Genomic DNA, 23,530 nt, shown 5'->3' with positions numbered 1-23,530 from the left:
AAGGAAATCCTGGTTGTTGGCTGCACACTCCCCTGGGCCCTCCGTTCCCTCTGTGACGTGTCCTGCCTGGTGGCCATGGTTTTGTGTGAACTGCATGCTCCTAGACACGGCGTGCACTGCAATATCACTAGATGATGGACGGTAACAGTCCCATCCTCTGATGGCCACTGTTGTATATGCAGTCTGTCAGTAACTGTCACGTTGGCACGTGGTGACTGTTTTCTTAGAAGTTCTGTAATGGAGGTTAATAGCTCCCAGGTGTGTGAGTATCCAGGCCATACTAATTGGGGTTGAGTGGTGGAAACCAGGCCCTCAGGGCACATGGCTTTCTGTAATTCTCTGATCATCTTCAATGTATGTATATACTGTATTTATTTATTCTCAAATAAAAATTATGTTTAGAGACATCACAGAGAATAGGACAAGAATATCTGAATTGTTTGTTATAGCCTCCTTTAAGTCAGAAGTTTGTGTTGCTTGTGTTTAACTCCCAACTCTCCAATAAGAGTTTTTGAAGCTTCCGATTCTTTCTTCCATAGTGCAATGATAATTGATAAGATAAACAATCATAGTTTCAATTATATACATACATATTTAGAGATTTTTTTGAAATGTATTTTTGGCACAATCCACTAATTGATCCTTCTAGCTGTTAAATTTCTTGTTTCACAGTATAGTTAAGAGTGCTTCACAACACAGATTTTCAACTCTTTCATGTTCATATTAGAGACAAAATATATTATAAAATCTCATTTTGTTGCAGTTATACTTCACAATAAAAACAATCTACACACTAATTGAATATCCCTATTTTGAATTTTTTATGTGTTTGTACATAAAGATTGAACTGACAACAAAGAAAACTAGGTTAAAGTAAATGTCAAAGGGGCCGGTGCTGTGGTGCAGTGGGTTAACGCCCTGGCCTGAAGCACCAGCATCCTATATGGGCACCGGTTCAAAACCCAGCTGCTCCACTTCCAGTCCAGCTCTCTTCGGTGGCCTGGGGAAGGCAGTGGAGGATAGCCCAAGTCCTTGGGCCCTGCACCTGCATGGGAGACCAGGAGGAAGCACCTGGCTCCTGGCTTCGGATTGGTGCAGCACCAGCCATGGCGTCCATTTGGGGAGTGAACCAGCAGATGGAAGACCTTTCTCTCTGTTTCTCCTTCTCACTGTCTGTAACTCTCTCAAATAAACAAAATATTTCTTAAAAAAAGTAAATGTCAAAGCACATTGTCATGCTCTAGTATTTAACAATCTGAGTAAAGAAAAGTTAATAAAATACATGTTCTTTTTAAATTACAATTGTTTGAAATATTAATTTTTAATAATATGCATATATGTGAACCTTTTGAGGACCCTCTTCCTACATACAGTGGTAGAGCAAAGCCTGAACATCTGCATATTGTAATAAAAGGATAGAAGTAGCACTAATTAATTGTGATAAGAGGATAAAAGAAGCATGAAGCACTTTACTAAAGAGCCTGAGGTATAAGCTTCCAATGTTAAAAACTTGGAAAAGAGTGTTACTGGGGCCAGTATTGTGGTATAGCAGGTTAAGCCATTGCTTGCAAAGCCAGAGACCCATATGGGTGCTAGCTCCTTTGTGGCCACTCTACTTCTAATCCTTCTCCCACATGTGAGACCTGAATGAAACTCCTGGCTCCTGGCTTCAGTCTGGCCCAGCCCTGGCCATTGTGGCCATTTGTGGAGTGAACCAGCTGAGGGAGATTTCTATTTCTCTATGTCTCCCTATCACTCTATAAGTTTGCCTTTCAAATGCATAGATAAATAAATATTTTAAGAAGGAAAAGAGTGGCATTTTCAAACTCAATGACAAAAGGAGTTTGCGTACATTTTATATGGTAGTTGATATGGCTGCATTATTGGCTGCACTTGTTAATTCTAAATCACTATACATACATTCTGAAGCAGAATTATTATGTGATGGGAATCAAGATTCTCACTGTTAAGGAGGGAGTAGAGATGATGAGTAGGAAAGAATGAAGCATGTAATATTGAACTAAATATATAGTATAAATTCATGTTTTCTTGATATAGATATTTTACTAAAAACAAGGAAAAGTTTCTCTCTGCTTGCAGACCAATATTTAAGAGTCAAGAACTGATGCATGAAAGCAGGTTAATTCAAGAAGCCAGAAATGTTGGGAGAAGGAGGATGTGATTGTCACCAAGACTATCACAGCATCTCAGGGTAACAGGATTGTCTCAGATGAGACCAGAATGGGGAATCAGGACTAAGGGGCATCAGTGATAGGCCCTGCTGCATGTTGGGCTCCGGCCAGAAAATAAGAAGGCTGGTCAGAGTCAAAGAGGTTAACTTTGAGCCTGTAGTCACAAATCCCAGCCTCCGGTCCTGCTGACTGGGGTAGGCTATATTACTTGGCAAATTCAGCTGACTTTCTCAAGACCATATTCTAAAATCCTCAAGCAGGCATAACTTGTTTCTTAAGCATAAGTCTAGTCACAAATACAACAGTTTTTACAAAGCAAAATGGAGTCATTTGGGCTACTATCACAGTTAAAATGCTGCATGTAAAATCTTTACTGCTATGTGTATTATGATGAAGAGTAAGATTCTGGTTTTTTTTTAATTTTATTTTAACTGAGGCATCTTTGAAGCCTCACCCAAGTGGCTTCTACTACTTTTCTACATCTAGGGAGGCTTTTAAGAAAACCCAAGTGTTCCTTCTTTGCACCAGTATGAGTTCAAGTCAAACATAGGGTCCTTATCCCAGCCCAAACTGTAACCCTTACAAAACCAGAAACAAATCTCCTTCCCCTGCTATTTCAAGTTATGTGTTTGAACCTCCTGGGAAGCCACTCTTCTCTCTCCAGAAATTCATTTTGTGTGAAATAATACATAACAGATTCTCATAGTCTATGTGTGTGTGTGCACACATGGAATCATTGTTCTCAATATCCAAAGTTTGAGTGAGAGTCTTGTTTGTTTCTACACAATGGCAATAACATGTATCCACATAGGTTACTTAATATGGTTACTCCTGCTATTAGCTGAGTGGGCCTAAAAGTAACTTCTCTGTAGCAGCATGCATACCTCATAATCTGATCCTCAGTTTTTATGCCATTCTCCAATTAAAGGCACCCAAATTCTTCAGATGAATGATTGAGTTAAGATGAGGCAAGTGATATACAAAATAAGCCAGGAACATCTTGCAGCACTAGAAGTAAAGAAGTGCTAAAAAGAAATGGTTGTGAGTATGGTCAAGGATTCAGAAAGCAATTGAAAAATCTCCTGATGGCCAAAGTCGGAATATGTCCATAAGAAAGTAAATGAAATATCATTGGAATATACCCAAGATATAAAATAGCTATCTATTAATCTACACTTACAGAAACAACTGGATGCATAAATACATATGATAGAGCATAAAAACTCTATGCAGAAGAGTTTAGAGATAATTTACATGTAAACTCTGCTCTCATGGAGAAGTTGTAGCATTCCAAACTGCTAGTGTAAGCTGTTCATAACAGCCTTCATCTAAAAGTAACAGATGTAGCCAGTGTTGTGCAGCAAGGTAAGCTGCTGTGAGCAATGCTACCATCACATATTAGAGTAGTGATTTGATTCCCAGCTACTCCACTTCCAATCCAGCTTCCTGATAATATGCTTCCCAGGGTTGGGGATGGGAAAGGCAACAGAATATGGGTCAAGCATTTGGATTCCTGCAACAATGTAAGAGACCCTGGGTAGAGTTCTAGGCTATTGGCTTTAGCCCATAGTAACCTTGGCTGCTGCAGGCATTTAGGGAGTGAATTATTTCTGCCGATTGCCAGGTTGGTCCAGCCACCCCTGTGTGTTGGCAGATAAAAATCTACTCAGGGGCACATTCAGGTAGAAAAAATGTGAGGGCCAGGGGACTGCAGATTCACAGGTATGAGCCCTGCCTTTCAATGTTCATATACTTTTATTTGCTTTACATGGGTCAGGGTTGAGGGTCAGGTAGCCTAAACAATATCTTGTGTAGGCATGTCTTGTTCCCTAGGGCTGTGGCCTTTTGCATGCTCTAGGTCAGTCTCTGCAGACACAAGTCTTGCCTGTTTCTCCCTGCCTCCAACCTTCCACATACATTTTAGAAAACCAAGAATCTGACAGAAGTGGTAGTTAATAGAATGACAAGTCAGCTACTAAAATGTTCAAAGCATGAGGGAGGGAGTAGTTGGTGATGGAATATGATGCCATCACATTCAATGGCTTCTAATATCTTTATTGCTCATCAGTGAAGTTTGATACTGTTCATCAATGAAATATTTTCATTTTTCCCAACCTGAACTCATTCATCAATTCAGACTCTTAAGGAAGAAGCTTGAATAATAGAAAAAGTAGAAACTTGGTAATATGTGGCCTTACTATTTCCCTGGGAGCTATATCACAGTGCTAAGATAATGTCCAGCATCTAGTATTATCACATAGATACTCAATTAATATTTATTGAATGGCTTTATGATGACAAAAATGTCAAAACAACCTAAGTGGCCAATAAATTTAATCTACCTTTGTTTAAGAAGTTATCACATATCTATTTAATGGAACATCACAGTCATAAAAAATATGCTTCCAAAAACTATCAATGTATGACATGAAGTGGTGGTTAGTCTGGTGATTAAGGTGCCTGCATCCCATATCAGAGTGTCTGGGTTCAAATTGCACTCTAGCTCTTTAGTCCAGCTTCCTTAGCCACAGGTGATCATTTAAGTAATTTGATCCTTGCAGATGAGAAATCTGGAATGAGTTCTTGGCTTCTTGCTTTCTCCCTGCCTATCCTGCATTGTTGCAGACATTTGGAAAGTAAACCAGTGGATGAGAGTGCTCTGTTTCTCTGTTGTGTCTCTCAAATAAATAGTAAAAATTTTTAAGAGCCAGGATAAAACATTGCAGATACATTATATCTGTGTAAAAAATCAGGATAAGAAAAGGGATCAACACTATAAAAGCTGTGGCTTTGGGGGCTGGCACCGTGGCGTAGAGGGTAAAGCTGCCACCTGCAGTGCCAGCATCCCGTATGGGCTCCAGTTCAAGTCCTGGCTGCTCCACTTCCAATCCAGCTCTCTGCTATGGCCTAGAAAAACAGTAGATGGCCCAAGTCCTTAGACCCCTGCACCTGTGTGTAAGACCCAGAAGAAGCTCCTGGCTCCTGGCTTCAGCTCAGCCCAGCTCCAACCCTTGCGGCCAGCTGGGGAGTGAACCAGAGAATGGAAGACCTCTCTCTCTCTGCCTCTCCTTCTCTCTCTGTGTAACTCTAAGTTTCAAGTAAATAAATAAATCTTTAAAAAAGAAAAATACCTTACCAAGCTCACAAAATCTTGGGTATTTTTTTTTCTTTTTACTTTAATCTAATACAATGTGGTTCATTTTGGAAAAAAGGGAAATGCTGAAAAGATCAATCAGGAAAAAAAAAGCAGTACCTCCATCATCCAAGAATGCCACTACCAATACCCAAGTAGGTTCTGCTTTGTGTCTGGCCTTTCCCCCACTAAGCCTATTATTTGATACATCATAATCTATTTATGTACAACAGTGTTTAGCCTTATAATTTGTTTGCAGCTTTTCACTGGAAAAAATAAAGATCAGAGCCACATCTTTACTCAAATTCAAAAACCTCTTGGGGATGAAGCCATTGAAGAAGGGAAGCCTGCTGGAGAGTGGGGTTGTGTGGGGGTTAGGTCCACCTCCAGTGGAGACTTCAGAAATCTGCCCCCATGAGGACTTCTGGAGAAGCTGTTCTGCATGGCTTAATGAAGTGAAACCTCTGAGTTTTCCACTAAAATGATGTAATAGCCATCCAGAGGGCCAGATAGGCTGCATTGGCAGACATCATTTTTAATCCTCAACACACCCCTGTGAAGGGTATTCTTATTTTTCAGATAAGAAAACAGGCTCAGAAACATTATAGTCCCCTCCATCACCCCAGAACACCACCCCAGAATGCCATATCACCCTGGGGCAGGATTCTAGTACGAGCCACACACACAGAACCTTGGGTCCAGAGGGCCTGGCAAATGGGACCCATAGAGGCCTTTGAAGCAGATGTGAGAGTCCATCCTGTAGTGAGATTTTTGTACAGAGATGAGACACCAAAGCCTTTAACAGGAAGTATTTATTATTTATGCCAGTATAAGGCCCAGGTGGATTTTTATTCAAAAGCCTAAGACCCAGAGAGGGGTATTTTCTCTTTTTTTGTTCTTAAGATTTATTTATTTTTTTGAAAGTCAGAGTTACACAGAGAGGGGAGAGGTAGAGAGAGAGAGAGAGAGAGAGAGAGCGAGAGAGCTCTTCCATCCACTGGTTCATTCCCCAGATAGCCACAATGGCTGGACTGCACCAATCTGAAGCCAAGAGCCAGGAACCAGGAGCTTCTTCCAGGTCTCCCATGTGGGTGCAGGAGCCCAAGGACTTGGGCCATCTTCTACTGCTTAACCAGGCCATAACAAAGAGCTGGATGGGAAGTGAGGCAGAAGTCTTTTTCTTCATGCAGCCAAACACAGCTTCTCCAGTCTGCTGCTGATAGAGGTCCCACGAGGCTCAGCCTTTGCCACTCTGTGAACTTTTCTCACCACAAGAGCACTCAGAAGGATGCCTGGACAGCTCAGAATCTGAAATAAGTTTCCCACAACCTAAGGGATACCTCCCTCTTGTCATCTTCCTGAGAAATAGACTCAAGTATACATTGACTGGAGAGGAGGTAAAGAAGATATGTATGTGGTGTTGGATCAGAATCAGAAGCAAAGTTCAAACTGATGTCACATACCTTGCTGGATTCATGGATATGTGTGAGATGGAACAAACAACAACATTGAGAAGACAGGTTTCTCATGAAAGATCAGTGGAGTAACCAAAAATTTACAGAACTCTGAAAAACAACAGATGTGTGAAACTGCTGATGGAGATAAAACAAGAGAAAATAATTATATGAGACTCAATGAACTGGTGAAATTTATTACAATTTCAAACATTGGCATCTCTGAAAATTGTGAATAAAATTTCTTATTTCAAGTGTCCCAGACTTTTTTTTTTGACAGGCAGAGTGGACAGTGAGAGAGAGAGACAGAGAGAAAGGTCTTTCTTTTGCCGTTGGTTCACCCTCCAATGGCTGCCGCGGTTGGCATGCTGCGGCCGGCGCACCGGGCTGATCCGATGGCAGGAGCCAGGTGCTTATCCTGGTCTCCCATGGGGTGTAGGGCCCAAGCACTTGGGCCATCCTCCACTGCACTCCCTGGCCACAGCAGAGAGCTGGCCTGGAAGAGGGGCAACCGGGACAGAATCTGGTGCCCCGACCGGGACTAGAATCCGGTGTGCCGGCGCCGCAAGGCGGAGGATTAGCCTAATGAGCCACGGTGCTGGCTCCAGACTTTTGAACTTTGTGCCTAGTACCAAGAACAATTCCTAATGAGTTATTATTGGCCTGATGCTTGGAGATTATGGCTCTCATCTGCAGAAGTAATTTTTAGTGATGGACTCCAGGTTTTCATCAAACAGCAGAGTTACACGAGAGAAAAAGATGTATCTGCTGATTCACTCCCCAAGTGGTCACAAGTGCAGTGGCTGGATCATGCAGAAGCCAAAAACCTGGAATTCAGCTGGGTCTAACATGAGTGGCAGAGACACAACCACCTGAGGTATCATCCTCTGCTTCCTGGGCATATTCACTGGAACCTGGACCCTAACCAGGACTTGACTGACACTCTAATATGGGATACATGTGTCCCAAGTAACACCTTAATCTTCTGCTTCATGATGCCTGTCATCTGGGGGAGCTTCTACTAGGTACCTAGCTATGGCAAGATTTTACCAAAGTCAAACTACAAATCTTGCTATCCTGACACCAGGTCCATCTGAATATGGATATTGACCTGATCTTTCACACAGAACTGTTCATAGCAGTTTCTGAAATGTAAAAATAAGCAGCTTTTTGAGTGCCTTTATTTGGCTCTCAGGTAGCCAGGAATTCCCAAAGATTAAAGCCAGGAATCAAATCTGGGGCAGAACAACTCAGGTGGAGAGCCTCCCCATGATTTTAGTTTAATGAAAATAGGAGGGTGGTTGCTAATGCCTCAAGGGAGTTTAGGAGAAAAACGTCCCTCTGGGAAGATTTTTTCTGAATCCACAGTTTAGAAAAATGTCAAAACAATGGGCCGGTGCTGCAGCTCACTAGGCTAATCCTCTGCCTTGCGGCGCCGGCACACCGGATTCTAGTCCCAGTCGGGGCACTGATCCTGTCCCGGTTGCCCCTCTTGCAGGCTAGCTCTCTGCTGTGGCCAGAGAGTGCAGTGGAGGATGGCCCAAGTGCTTGGGCCCTGCACCCCATGGGAGACCAGGAGAAGCACCTGGCTCCTGCCATCGGATCAGCGTGGTGCGCCGGCCGCAGCGTGCCAACCGTGGTGGCCATTGGAGGGTGAACCAATGGCAAAAGAAAGACCTTTCTCTCTGTCTCTCTCTCTCTCACTGTCCACTCTGCCTGTCAAAAAAAAAAAGAAAGAAAAATGTCAAAACAAGATACACAAAATGCAATCATAAAGATTGTACAAGTTGAGTAGAGAAGGAAAATAGGATGGAGGGCAAAGGTTCGGAGCCAGGGTGTACTGGGAAAGAAACATGGGGAAAGAATTTCCCTTTGAGGCCAGCCTGATCAAACAAAAAAGCAGAAGGAAAAAGAGCCAGGCATTTCTGACAATTTCTCAAATCACAGATGCTAACAAGGATCCTAGTGCCTTTGGAAGGATTCAAGCCCTGCTTTGTCATGGGCAAAATCTGAAAAGAGGACTCTAACCTGCTTGTGTAGCCTACCTCAAATTGGCTAATCAGGGGCCGGGCGCTGTGGCACAGTGGGTTAACGCCTGAGGTGCCAGCATCCATATGAGAGCTGGTTTCAGACCAGCTTCACTTATGATCCAGCTCTCTGTTGTGGCCTGGGAGAGCAGTGGAGGATGGCCCAGGTCCCTAGGCCCCTGCACCCACATGGGAGACCCAGAGGAGACTCCTGGCTCCTGGCTTCAGATCAACACAGCTCTGGCTGTTGAAGTCAATTGGGGAGTGAACCATCAGATGGAAGAACTCTCTCTCTCTCTCTCTCTCTGCCTCCCCTCTCTCTGTGTAACTCTGACTTTCAAAAATAAATAAAATCTTTTTTAAAAAATTGGCTAGTCAAACCTCATGCTAGAGCATTGCTTTATCTTGTAGGTGAGGGTCTTCAGATTCCAGAATCTAGCATTGCATGGACATTTCTAGACCACACTCAAATATAATTTATAGCCATACAACAGCGGTCAGTGGCACTTATCTCTGCTGAGACTTTTTTAAACAAAAATTCTCAGTGTAGTTACTGGATATCTTGAGGGGCAGGGATGCTGGACCAGTTGCAACAGCACCAAGGCAGGAGCTACCTCCACTGGCTCACTCTCCAATTGGCCACAGTGGCCCACTGGGCCAGGCCAAAGCCAGGAGCCAGGAGCTTCTTCTGGATCTCCCACATGGGTGCAGGGGCCCAAGGACTTGTGCTGTCTTCTGCTTTCTAAAGCAGATTAGTAAGGAGAGGTGTTGTAAGTAGGGCAGCTGGACTCAAACTGGTGCCCATATGGGATGGCAGCACTGCAGGCGATGATGCCACAGCACCAGCCTCAATAAATAAGTCTTAAATAAAATAAAATAAAACACAAATACATTACTTAGTAGAAAATGCTTTTTCAAGTTGTCTATCTTACAAATAAAACATTCAGTGTCTAAGTCATATGGACTGAATAAAGGCCCAAGTTTTGCTGAAGGAGAGTTTACTTGTGTGGCCAGCATAGGAGGTAAGATTACTGCTCCAAACCACATCTCTCCCAGTAGCTCAGGGAAAAGCTTACCATAGATACAGAATAAAAAGCTGGAGGACATTCATTCAAGAGAGGACTTGGGCTTTGTTGTGTGGTCTTGGTGCTTTTCTCATTGTGCACCTGCAGATTCCCAGCTGGTCTGCTCTTGTGATCATCAACATCATAAAACTTACCACTGTGAGACTTGGGTGCATCTGTCCTGAGGGTTACTTTTTGAAAGAAACAGCAACTTTCCTCTAAGAAAGCAATTTGCCTGTGTTTAATGATTATAACAGTATTGAGGAAACTGGTTTCCTTTTGCTGGCCGGACAAGCGAAGGGGATTTAATGGAGGAGCTAGACCTCTTGTGTTTAAGAGGACCCTGTGAGAATACTACTTCAAGAAGTATTATTGGGCCAGCGCTATAGCACAGTGGGTTAATCCTCCACCTGTAGTGACAGCATCGCATATGGGTGCCAGTTCTAGTCCCAGTTGCTCCTCTTCCCATCCAGCTCTCTGCTATGGTCTGGGAAAGCAGTAGAAGATGGTCCAAGTGCTTGGGCCACTGCACGCACATGGGAGACCTGGAAGAAGCTCCTGGCTCCTGGCTTTGCAGCTCTGGCCATTGTGGCCATCTGGGGAGCGAACCAGCAGAGGAAAGACCTCTCTCTCTGTCTCTACCTCCCTCTGTAACTTTGTCTTTCAAATAAATAAAATAAATCTTTTTAAAAAAAGAAGTATTATTTATTAATTCATTGATCAAGTACATCTCTCAGTGTTCTCCCTGAGCCAGACCTTTTGAGGCATGCAGAGGAGAATCAGAGAGAGGCCTTTTATCATCAGCCTGTAAGAGACCTCTATACAGGTAGATAAAGAGGAAATGGGTTTCTGGCAACAAGCACTACAGCTTCTTGTGAATGTCTTGGAGATTTATTAATCCCCCAACATTTTAGTTAACTCTGGTTTATGAATCTTATTTTATAGTAGAATCACACAGGGTGATATTTGAAAATATTCATCAGAAAGTTGGAGATAAAATTGCTTTACCCAGAGTTTTTACTGAAAGGTATAAATAACATAGTGGAAATGATTTTTACTGACAAGTTTATTTATGATAAAAATAAGACTTACACATGTATCAGACATAAAGTTTCATGTTAATCAAAAAAACCTTTAATTTCTTTTGTCAAAGATAGATTCCTTCCTTCCTTCCTTCCTTCCTTTCTCTCTCTCTCTTTCTTTCTTTCTTTCTTTCTTTCTTTCTTTCTTTCTTTCTTTCTTTCTTTCTTTCTTTCTTTCTTTCTTTCTTTCTTTCTTTCTTGGAGATACATTTCAAAGGGAGGAGAGCCAGGCAGACAGTTCTTCCATCTGGAACCAGGAGAAGCACCTGGCTCCTAGCTTCATATCAGCACAGTGCAGCAGCCACAGCACTCTGGCTGCAGTGACCATTGGGGGGTGAACCAATGGAAGGAAGACCTTTCTCTCTCTCTCTCTCTCTCTCTCACTGTCCACTCTGCCTGTCAAAAAAAGAAGAAGAAGAAGAAGAAGAAGAAGAAGAAGAAGAAGAAGAAGAGAGAGAGAGTTCTTCCATCTATTGGTTCACTTTCCAAAAGGCTACAATGGCCAGGGCTGGGCCAGGATGAAGCCAGAAACTAGGCATTTCATCCATCTCCCATATCAGTGGAGTGAGCCATCTTTTTCTGCTTCCCACAGCATATCAGCAGAAAGCTGGATTGGAAGTGGTGCAGCTGGAACACAAACGGTTGCCCATATGGAATGAGGACCTCATAGGTGGCAGCTTAACCAACTATGTCACAAATGTGCCAGCCACAAATCTTTAATTTCTGTCTTAGAATCAATTATGTTATACTGAGTTTTTCTTTTTTTTTTAAAGATTTATTTTATTTTATTTGAAAAAATTACAGAGAGAGGTAGAGACAGAGAGAGAGAGAGAGAGGTCTTCCATCTGCTGGTTCACTCCCCAAATGGCTGCAATGGCAGGACCTGACCCAATCCAAAGCCAGGAGCTTCTTCTGGGTCTCCCACATGGGTGCATGGGCCCAAGGATTTGGGTCATCCTCTGTTGCTTTCCTAGGTATATTAGCAGAGAATTGGATCAGAAATGGAACAGCTGGGACTCGAACCAGCACCCATATGGGATGCCAGCACTGTAGCCTGGGGCTTTAACTATGCACCACAGCATTGGCCCCTATACTCAGTTTTTCTTTTTTTTTTTCTTAAAGATTTATTTATTTATTTATTTATTTATTTGAAAGAGTTACACAGAAAGAGGAGAGGCAGAAAGAGAGAGCTTCCATCTGATGGTTCACTCCCCAATTGGCCACAATAGCCGGAGCTGTGCAGATCCAAAGCCAGGAGCCAGGAGCTTCTTCCAGGTCTCCCACATGGGTACAGGGGCCCAAGGACGTGGGCCATCTTCTACTGCTTTTCCCAGGCCATAGCAGAGAGCTGGATCAGAAGAGGAGCAGCCAGGTCTCAAATCAGTGCCCATCTGGGATGCTGACACTGCAGGCGGCAGCTTTACCTGCTATGCCACAGCGCGGGCCCCTATACTTAGTTTTTCTGACAACTCACTGTTCATGAATTTAATGAACCTCCTCTGGGATTGGTGTCACACTACCTCAGTGGTATGGAAAACTCCTGGAGGGCCTTTTCATTTATGGCAGTGACTGGGGAGCACTGCTGGCACTAGATGGTCATTATCAGACAGTGCCCAGGACAGTCCTGCACTTCATGCGTTCTCTGTTGCTGCTGTCACCAGTTACTGCAAACTCTATACCTTGAAGAAATACATTGATTTCCTTGTAATTATGTAGGAGTCCAATAAAGACCTCATGAGTTTCATATCTAGGTGAGAGTTTGGCTGCATTTCTTCCCAGAGATTTTACAAATTTATTCTCTTGATTTACCAGCCTCACAGGAGTGGGAATGTTTTTTTGCCATGAGCCATTTGGATATGTATAATTCATAGGACATGAATAATTATCAATGTAAAAATTAGCCTGCTGTAAATTTATTGACTTTCAAGTCCCTCATGTGGTTGCCTTGGCCAGGCCACACCAAATGATTAGATGGGCTGTATGTGGTCTGAGGGCTTCCCATTCACCAAAAATCCTGCTCTGGAAGATGCCCACCTTCCTTGGCTAGAGGACTTTCCCACAATTTTAGAGACAGAAAGAATATCTCTCTCTTTTTTAAAAATCTTGTTTAATTACCATTTTACAATCACATTTAAATGAGAACTGGTATACATATAACTAATCACATATTTCCCTTGCCTTTTAACATTTTCCCAATCTAAATACTCTTCTCTCTGGTGGCTCTGGTATATTCTCTCTCTTTTTTATTTTAAAGATTTTTTTATTTATATGAAAGAGTTATACAGAAAGAGGAGAGGCAGAGAGAGAGAGGTCTTCCATCCATTGGTTCACTCCCCAATTTGCCACAACAGCCAGAGCTGTGCCAATCCAAAGCCAGGAGCCAGGAGCTTCTTCCAGGTCTCACACACAGGTGCAGGTGCCCAAGGACTTGGGCCATCTTCTACTGCTATCCCAGGTCATAGCAGAGAGCTGGATTGGAAGCAGAGCAGCCGGGTTTCAAACCAGTGCCCACATGGGATGCAGGCGCTTCAGGCCAGGGCATTAACCCACTGCGCCACAGTGCTGGCCCCAAAAATATATATCTCATTTTCCTTCTGTAGTCATGCCACCTCCTGAGCACAACTGGGAAAGACTTTTTACTTTTACAGACCCCTGTAATTTAAATTGCCCCACCTATATTCTCCAGGTTAATTTCCTTTTTCAGGGAATTAGACACAATCACACTTTCAATCAATCTATTTTGCCATATAGGGTAACACGTTCACAGGTTCAGAGGATTAAGACATGTTCAAGGGAAAGGCTGTCTGTTACATATGCCAGGAAGAATTTTCACTTTTTTTTAGATTTATTTTAATTATTTGAAGACAGTTATAGAGAGAGGTACAGCCAAAGAGAGAGGGAGGTCTTACATTTGCTAGTTCACTCCACAAATCACCACAAGGACCAGAGCTGAGCTGATCTAAAGCCAGGACCTTCCTCCAGTTGTCTGACACAGGTGCAAGGGCCCAAGGACTTGGTCTATTTTCTGCCTTCCCAGGCCATAGCAGAGAGCTGGATCAGAAGTGGAGTAGCCATGGGGGGTGGGGATGGGGTGCTGTGGCATAGCAGGTAAAACTGCCACCTGCAGTGCTAGCATCCCATATGGGCACCAGTTTGAGTCCCGGCTGCTCCACCTCCAATCCAGCTAAATCTGAGGCAGTTGTTCTTCATTACCTAATTCCAGTGTGATGTATTTGTATTCAATCCAAGATAGTTTTTTTTTAAAGAATTGTCTAGGGGCGGGCACTGTGGCATACCAGGTAAAACCACCCCCTGCAGTGGTGACATCCCATATGGGCACCAGTTCAAGACCCTGCTGCTCCACTTCTTCTTCTTCTTCTTTTTTTTTTTTTGACAGGCAGAGTGGACAGTGAGAGAGAGACAGAGAGAAAGGTCTTCCTTTTGCCATTGGTTCACCCTCCAATGGCCGCCATGGTAGGCACGCTGCAGCCGGCGCACCGCGCTGATCCGATGGCAGGAGCCAGGCGCTTCTCCTGGTCTCCCATGGGGTGCAGGGCCCAAGCACTTGGGCCATCCTCCACTGCACTCCCTGGCCACAGCAGAGAGCCGGCCTGGAAGAGGGGCAACTGGGACAGAATCCGGTGCCCCGACCAGGACTAGAACCCAGTGTGCCGGCGCCGCAAGGTGGAGGATTAGCCTGTTGAGCCACGGCGCCGGCCGCTGCTCCACTTCTGATCCAGCTCTCTGCTATGGCCTGGGAAAACAGTAGAAGATGGCCCAAGTCCTTGGGCCCCTGCACTTGCATGGGAGACCTAGAAGAAGCTCCTGGCTCCTGGCTTTGGATCTGCACAGCTCTGGCTATTGTGGCCAATTGGGGAGTGAACCAACAGATGGAAGACCTCTCTCTCTCTCTCTCTCTGCCTCTCCTCTCTCTGTGTAACTCTGAATTTCAAATAAATAAATAAATCTTTAAAAACAAATTGTCTAAATTTCAAGCACATCTCTGCACTGTTACCATCTCTGTTCTTTCTGATGCCATATCAAAAAGAAATAATTGTTGGATGCTTAAAGTTGATGCTTAGAGGAGAATATTCTAGGTTCTTGTGGAAGTCTGAAACAGAAACTTATTGATCATACAGATGATAGTATTGCTATGTATTTTCTGTTGTCACATCAGAATTTTCCTATGTTTTCCCTTAATTACCTTCTGTTGGGCTCATCAAATTTTGAGTTTCAAAAATTGTATTTACTTCAGAAACAGAGATACAGAGGCTCAGAGAGCTCCCATCCACTTATTTATTCCTCAAATGTCTACATGGCTGCCCAAATTAAAACCAAGTGCTGGGGATCTGGCTTTGTGGCATAGTGGGTAGGGCCACTGCACTGTTGAAATAAAAGATGAGATTGTTTTGCTGTAAGAATTTTTTTGAAATCCACACATACAAGGAGTTTTTGAGAAGTTCATTGATGAGGACAACATTGTGGCATAGCAGGTAAAGCCACTGCTAGGGACACTGCCATTACATATCAGAGTGTCATTTGGGTACCAGCTTCTCTGCTTCTGATCTAGTTCCCTGGTGGTATACCATGGAAGACAGCAGATGGCCTTGCCACCTATGTGAGGGACCCAGGTAAAGTTCCTGGATCCCTGGTTCAGCCTGGACAAAATAACAGCCTTAGCAACATTTGGGATGTGAACCAGCAGATGAAAGATCTTTCACTGTCTGTCAGTCTGCCTGTCAAATAAATAAATAAACAATATTAAAAGTTAAAAAAGTGTCCATATGGACTTTTTAAGCTTTATTTTATTTATCTGAAAGGAAGAGTTAGAGAGAGAAAGGGAGAAACAGAGAGAGAAATCTTCCATCTGTTGTTTCACTCCCCAAATGGCTGCAACGGCTGGGGTTGGGCCAGACCAAAGGCAGGAGCTAGGAGCTTCTTTCCAGTCTTCCATGTGGGTGCAGGGCCCAACTCTATCCTCTGCAGCCTTCCCAGGTGCATTAACAGGGAGCTGGGTTGGAAGTGGAGCAACCAGGACTTGAACTGGTACCCATATGGGATGCCAATGCCACAAGCCAGGGCTTTAATCCACTCACCACAATGCTGGACCTGGGTCCATATGGATTTAAAAATGTTTTTAGTCAGGTGAACTTATCTTTAATTCCACTTTCTGAAAAGTTGCTCTGGCCCAACCCCAGCAAGACACTTTGTTAAAAGTTTCCTTCTGACAGTTATGTCATAACATTCAAAATACAAGGGCTATCAGAACTGGGGTACAATAAAAAAAGCTTCTGCAACTTACATCTCTTGTAGCACCACTCCTCTTGAGAAGTTAGGCAAACCATCTTTTCAGCAAATACAATGAGTCTCCAGCATTTCTACCTAGCTTAACTTTCAGAGGTGGATGCCCAAGACATATGATGAATCTATATACCACCTTGGCTCTGGCTGCCTTAGTTATTCCTGAAGAGTTTAATAGCCACCCACGTCCAAAGGTGGAAGCACATACACACTGGTAAGGTCATTGCAGGAGCAGATGGTAGAAACTGAGGCTGGAGGTGCTGGTACAGCCTGTGGGAAGTTTTATTCCTCAGAGGCCAAATAGAGAGCTCCTTCAGGAGAAATCAGTGGAACAAGGACAGTCAGCATAGGAAGAGACAGAAACATTCTCTTCTCCCACTTACTACCTGTCACTTTCTCTTAAAATGGATACGGTATTAACAACATTTAGTTGCTGTGGTTTTTAAAAATCATGATCTAGTACTGCTCTGTTTCTTTTTATCCTGATAGATCATCCTTAGTGCCTGTGGTATCCTATTAGGAATCCCATCAATGACAGTATAGGCTATTCCCAACTCTTCATTAATCAATTCATTTGTTGATGCTTCAAATCTGAGCAGCTTCTTGGACAGGAGGCACACCACAAACTACAGCAGCGCCTAGTCAAAGGTGCTGGATGGTTGCCCCACCCTCCTGCTCCCAACTGCCAAAGGCCACAACCTTGTCAATGCAGGTACCTACAGATGCCCGCAGCACTGAGGCTAGCCTTCCAACTGCTCCCTGGTGCACTCCTGGCCAGCCGCATGGTGGCCCCACTAGCCCATCACTGTGATCTCTTTACACAGTCAGAATTCCATTGTTCCTTTTCTTGCGGGGTAGGTTAGTTCTAGGTATATAAGGAAAACTTTTATAGAATATTTGCAATTATAAAATTAACACAGATGGAATGTATTTTCATTGTGATTTTTCTTACTGTCAGCATATGGAGCACAAAATAGGCTTCATCTTACATTAGAGACATGTAAAACACAACAAGAGAATGGATTCCCTATTTGCCTGTTTTGTGACCCAGAGCTGAAATGCTGAAGACAAATGCTCTGTAAAAGATATTGGTGTCATAAGACCAGACTGTTGTGTCCACCCAATGTGAGTAACAGCATCTGGACAATGCTCAGAGGACCCTGTACAGGGATGTGATGCTGGAATCTACAGCAGCCTCCCATGCTTGGGTGACACTCCCCAGTCATACCCAAATCTACCCATTTCATCCTATTTGGTAAGCAAGTAGCCACCTTATAAGGTGTAATTCTATTTAGGCATAGGATTTGAGTCCCTGAAGTATGTGAGTATCCACATTCTCCAGCAAAGGATTTAAACTGGCCCTTCTGTTGCACATCTCCTGATCCCAAGCCATCGTCTTTCAAAGAACTTGACTTAATGATGACAAATTTCTTCTTTCTTCCTTCCCCTCTTCCTCTCTCTCTCTCACCCCTCTCCCCCTTTTTTTGCTTTCTTTGAAAGGAACAGTTACAGAGAGCTCTTCCATCTGCTGGTTCACTCTCCAAATGACCACAACAGCTGGGTGTGGGCCAGACTGAACCCAGGCACCTGGGACTCCATCTGGGTCTCCCCCACATGGAGGGCAGGGTCCCAAATATTTGAGCCATCTTCTGTTTTCCCAGGTGCATTAGCAGAGAGCTGGATTGGAAGTGGAGCAGCCAGGACCCATTGTACACAGAGATTTAACCTGCTGGGCCACAATGCCAGCATAAAGTACAACTAGACTAGATTGTATTTGAGGAACTGCCTGCTGCAGTTGTTTCTCCTCAACCCTTTCCTAATTTGAATCAGTCCCTCCCTTGTGAGATCTCCAGGGCACCCCCACCCTGCAAATGACCATATAACTACTCCGAGCTTTTCCAAACCTCCAGCCGAAGTATAGGCAGGCAGTGTTTTTGTGTTGCCCACATGTATAAATACCCTCTTTTCAGTTGAGTTTCTGAAGAGGATAAATGCTTCCCCTCCTCCCTCAGTGCACTTGTCTGTCTCCCAGCCCCACAGTGCGGCAGGAATTGTAATATTCAGGGGACACGAGACCAGAACTGCCTGGCTCTAGACTGCTACACACGAAACAGAAGACTAGGAATACAGCGTGGGACTGAGAGCCCTTAGGAGGGATGAGGTGGAGTAGAGAGCTGGAATGCCAACCAGGGAAGAGGCGTAATAATTCAGGGTGTGGGGAACTGCAGGCTGTCCACCTGTGAGAACCTCCTCATCTACATGGTTTGCAACAATCAGTGGACCACAAGTGTTACGAAAACAACCAGGTGAAACAGATGAAACAGAATGGACTCTGCATAAACAACTAGGAAGAACCAGGTGAAACAGATGAACTTTCGACCTGAGGCTATACGCGTCCTTTCATCTGATTGGACGATACCAGCATAAAGGGACATTGGGATCTGGGTGGGCTGGCGCGGCCGACGTCCGGTGGCCGGGAGCCCGGTGTTGAGGTATCTTTCCCCTCCTAACAGGTTCCTGCGTTAGCCTCCGTGAGGTGGCCTCCAAGTTGGAGCCAGGAATAAAGCTGCAGTAGTGGAAGAAGCCCTCGCCTGAGCCTCTCAGGTCCGTCAGCGCCTTCCAAGTCGGAGGCTGGGACTAGGAGGAGTCAGCAGAGGTGCTGCGCGCTTCTCCCGGTTCGTCCTGCGGTCCCGGTCCTGAGGAGAGTTGTTCAGACGTCAGACACCGGCATCTGCAGTCTCCATGGTAGGCTCTCCTGTGTGCATCCATCCTCCTTGTGTTCTGTTGTCACTGACTGTGCCGGTGTTTTATTTTTTGTCTACACTTTGTTGAAATGGGTTAGTCCCGTTAGTCGTGGAATCCTGGTCCGAGTCTGACCTCTATTTCCTTCTCTGACCCTCTTGGATACCCTTGTACATATTGACAGTCGTGTCTGGTGCTATAGTAGTTTTACTTGGATTTTAGTCATTTTATTGTAATTATCCTCCTTCATGTTGATCCTCAGTTTCATTTAAAGTTGCTGTGAAATTCTGTTTCGCAACCACAAGGTCCTCTGAGTTCTGATTTAGAGTTATTTTGAGTACTTAGATTCCCTTATATGTATTTGTTGTTAGCCTTTTTTTTTTTTTTTTTGCATTTGTGACTCTAGACAGGACCCAAAGAAGAAACAACCATCTCTTCTCTGGGTTTTATGGAGACTTACTTTCCCCTTCTGTGTTAGCCTCTTAAAGCACTCTGTCAGCTCTAAAAGGGCACAGGAAAGGGTGAGCCTCTTACTTTCTAACATGTGGCTTTTCTCTTCACTTTGTCATTTATCTTGTGGTATAAATATTTTTTTAATTTCCTATAATCCCAGTAATCTGTGTTTCTTTTAATGCCTGGCTTTTGGCACCACATCCAATAAATCATTTTCTGGACTGATGTCTTAGGGCTTTTTCCTGTTCTGTTAGTGCTTTTGTAGTTTTAGATTTTATGTTTGAGCATGAAATCTATTTTTTAGTTATTTCATATAAATATTTAGATGTATCCAATTTATTTTAAATGTGGATGGCACATTTTCTTCAGCAGTATTTATTGAAGAGACTACGCTTACTACATTTTATATTCTTGGGACCTTATTTGAAAATCAGTTAACTGTCAATTCTTCAGTTTATTTCTGGGCTTTCCATCCTATTCCAGGGGTCAGCGTTTCTGTTTTTGTGCCAGCACCATGGTGTAGCTTGGTAATATATCTAGCTTTGGTGTTTTTGCTCAAGATTGTTTTGGCAATTAGTCTTTTCTGTTTCCACACGAATTTTAATTTTTTTCTGTTTCTGTGAAGAATGACATTAAAATTTTGATTGGGATTGCATGAAATATCTACATTGTTTTGTGTGAGTAGGAAGGACATTTTAACAGTATTATTTTTCTGATCTATGAACATGGACTAGCTTTCCATTGTTTCTACTGTCATCAGTTTCCTTTATCCGTATGTCACACTTTTGAGTATACAGATCATTCTCCTTATTGGTTAATTCAATCATAAGTAGTTTTATTTTATGATGTTTAAATGAGGCTTTTATTTTAACTTTATTTTTTTAAAGATTTATTTATTTATTTGAAAGGCAGAGTTACAGAGAGGCAGAGGCAGAGAGAGAGAGAGAAGTCTTCCATCCACTGGTTCACTCCCCAAATGGCTGCGATGCCAGAGCTGGGCTGATCTGAAGCCAGGAGCCAGGAGCTTCTTCCAGGTATCCCAAGCAGGTGCAGGGACCCAGGGACCTGTGCCATCTTCTACTGCTTCTCAGGCCATAGCAGAAAGATGGATCGGAAGTTGGGCAGCTGGGACTGGAACCACTGCCCACATGGGATGCTGGCACTGCAGTCAGCAGCTTTCCCCCTAAACCACAGTGTGGCCCCCCACAATGTATTTTTAATTACTGCTTTAAACTCTGTCATTTCCTTTTCCTGCTGGTTTTCTTATTTAGTGTTTTGCTAATTTGTTGAGCTATAACATTAGGTAATTAAATTGTTTATTTGATATCTTCTTTTTTGTTGTGGTGATATTGTACTATATTTTGCTACATCCTATGTTTTGTATGCTTTGTTTCCTTATTTTCTTCAAGATATTTTTAGCTTCCCTCTTAACTTTTTGTTTGATCCTGCAGTTTTTTTAGGGTTGTATATGGCTTAGTTCCTACATATTTGTAAATTTTCTATTTTGTCTATTAATTTCTATTTTCAGACCACTAGGGTGTGCAATTATACTTGATGTGAGTTTAATCTTAAATTTGTTATTACTTTTGTGGCTTAATGTATGACCACATATATTCTATGTGTACATTGGATGCCTTTTGATTTTAGTGTATTGTTCTTGGAGAAAATATTTTTTTTTTAGATTTATCCCAAAAGTTACCTCTAGCAAGGTCAGAAGTACCTGTCCTTGGGAGCTTCCAGTCTTATCATAAGGTCTTTGATTCTAATAAATCTTGCTTTTAAATCTCAAAAAAAATTACTTTTCTATTTATTTATTTGGGAGGCAGAGCTACAGAGAGGGAGAGACAGACAGAAAGGTCTTCCATCTGCTGGTCCACTCCCCAAATAGCTGCAACAGCCAGAGCTGAGTCAATCTGCAGCCCAGAGCCAGGAGCTTCTACCAGGTCATCCGCAGGGGTTCAGGGGCCCAAGCACTCAGGCCATCCTCCACTGCTTTCCCAGGCCCTAGCAGAGAGCTGCATCAGAAGAGGAGCAGCCAGGACTAGAACTGGCACCCACATGGGATGCCTGCACCATAGGTGGAGTCTTATCTCACTACACCATAACACCAGCCCCCAAAATGTTTTATATATGTCTGGTAGGACCATTGGTTCCTAATGCATAATGCAGTCCCAATGTTTTATATATTTTTTTTTAATCCAGATGATCTATTGTTGAAAATGGGGATTTGAAATCCCTGCCTTTATTGTGTGATAGTCTCTTTTCCTTTAGATTTCTTACCTGTATTCCTGTGTTTTAGAGAGAGATGTTCTGAATTTAGGTGTGTGTATAATTTTATATCCACTTGATAAACTGATACTTTATCACTATACAGTGACCTTTGTCTCTTTGTTACAGCTTTGGCCTAAAGTCTGATTCAGTTGATCTAACTTATAGTTAGCTCTGATTGTTGCTTTTCATTTACATTGATTATCTCTTTCCATCCCTTCACTTCCAATCTTAATTGTCCTTTAAAGTAAAGCGGTTCACTTGGCTAATCCTACGCCTGGGTGCCAGCACCCCGGATTCTAGTCCCATTTGGGGTGCTGGATTCTGTCCTGGTTGTTCCTCTTCCAGTCCAGCTCTCTGCTGTGGCCCAGGAGGGCAGTGGAGGATGGCCCACATTCTTGGGCCCTGCACCCACATGGGAGACCAGGAGGAAGCATCTGGCTCCTGGCTTTGAATCAGTGCAGCCCACCAGCTGTAGCATCCATTTAGGGGGTGAACCAACGAAAAGAAGACCTTTCCCTCAGTCTCCCTCTAACTCTGCCCGTCAAAAAAAAAAATTAAAAAATTAAAGTAATGAGTCTCCTGTATCCTCTATATAGTTATATCTTTATTTTTTATTATCCATCCATTGTTTGCCTTTTATTTAAAGAGTTCATTTACATTCAAAATAATTATTAAGAGGTGAGGAATTATTACTATTTTATTGATATTATTGTTCTATAAATTCATCTTTTTTTCATCTCTAGCCTATATCCTTTGTGACTTGATGACTTTCTATAGTGATATACTTTGAATCTTTTTTTTTTTTAAATTTTTGACAGGCAGAGTGGACAGTGAGAGAGAGACAGAGAGAAAGGTTTTCCTTTGCCGTTGGTTCACCCTCCAATGGCCGCCACGGTTGGCGCGCTGCAGCCGGTGCACCACGCTGATCCGATGGCAGGAGCCAGGTGCTTCTCCTGGTCTCCCATGGGGTGCAGGGCCCAAGCACTTGGGCCATCCTCCACTGCACTCCCTGGTCACAGCAGAGAGCTGGCCTGGAAGAGGGGCAACCGGGACAGGATCGGTGCCCCGACTGGGACTAGAACCCGGTGTGCCAGCGCCGCAAGGCGGAGGATTAGCCTAGTGAGCCGCGGCGCCGGCTATACTTTGAATCTTTTAAAAAATCTTTTTGTTATCTCTGAGGGTATTTCAAGAAGTTAATGAAATTAGAATTAAAATATGTTTATTTTGGTGAAAAATATTTTGAAATTTTTGCATAGCATTTTGAAATTACACATTTTCCTGAACTTTTTTTTTATTTAACTTTTATTTAATGAATATAAATTTCCAAAGTACAGCTTATGGGTTACAATGGCTTCCCCCTCCCAAAACTACCCTCCCACCCACAACCCTCCCCTTTCCTGCTCCCTCTCCCCTTCCTATCACATCAAGATTCATTTTCAATTCTCTTTATATACAGAAGATAAGTTTAGTATATATTAGGTAACGATTTCAACAGTTTGCCCCCATATAGCAACACAAAGTGAAAAAAAATACTGTTGGAGTACTAGTTATAGCATTAAATAAGAGTGTACAGCACATTCAAGACAGATCCTACATAATATTTTTTTAAAATTAATTAATTTTCTATGGCATTTCCAATTTAACACTAGGTGTTTTTTTTTTTTTCATTTCCAATTATCTTTATATACAGAAGATCGATGCAGTATATAATTAGTAAAGATCTCATCAGTTTGTACCCACGCAGAACCACAAAGTGTAAAAATACTGTTTCAGTACTAGTTATAGCATCACTGCACATTAGACAACACATT

The 23,530-nt window shown here is 43.0% G+C and overlaps 1 non-coding gene and 1 pseudogene across 1 annotated transcript; both read right to left on the bottom strand.

The window, feature by feature from the left end:
• Nucleotides 1-16,405: 16,405 nt before the first annotated feature.
• Nucleotides 16,406-16,619, bottom strand: LOC133755347 (phosphatidylinositol N-acetylglucosaminyltransferase subunit Y-like; annotated as a pseudogene).
• A 2,768-nt stretch (nt 16,620-19,387) lies between these two features.
• On the bottom strand, nt 19,388-19,508 carry LOC133755353 (small nucleolar RNA SNORA26). Its single transcript, XR_009865372.1, has one exon. It is a non-coding gene; the product is annotated as a small nucleolar RNA SNORA26 (small nucleolar RNA).
• Between the last annotated feature and the right edge of the window lie 4,022 nt (nt 19,509-23,530).

Source organism: Lepus europaeus, unplaced genomic scaffold, assembly GCF_033115175.1.
Source record: "Lepus europaeus isolate LE1 unplaced genomic scaffold, mLepTim1.pri SCAFFOLD_3_1, whole genome shotgun sequence".
Lineage (NCBI taxonomy): Eukaryota > Metazoa > Chordata > Mammalia > Lagomorpha > Leporidae > Lepus > Lepus europaeus.
Note: the sequence above shows the minus strand (reverse complement) of the source record. Positions and strands in the feature narration are given on the sequence as shown.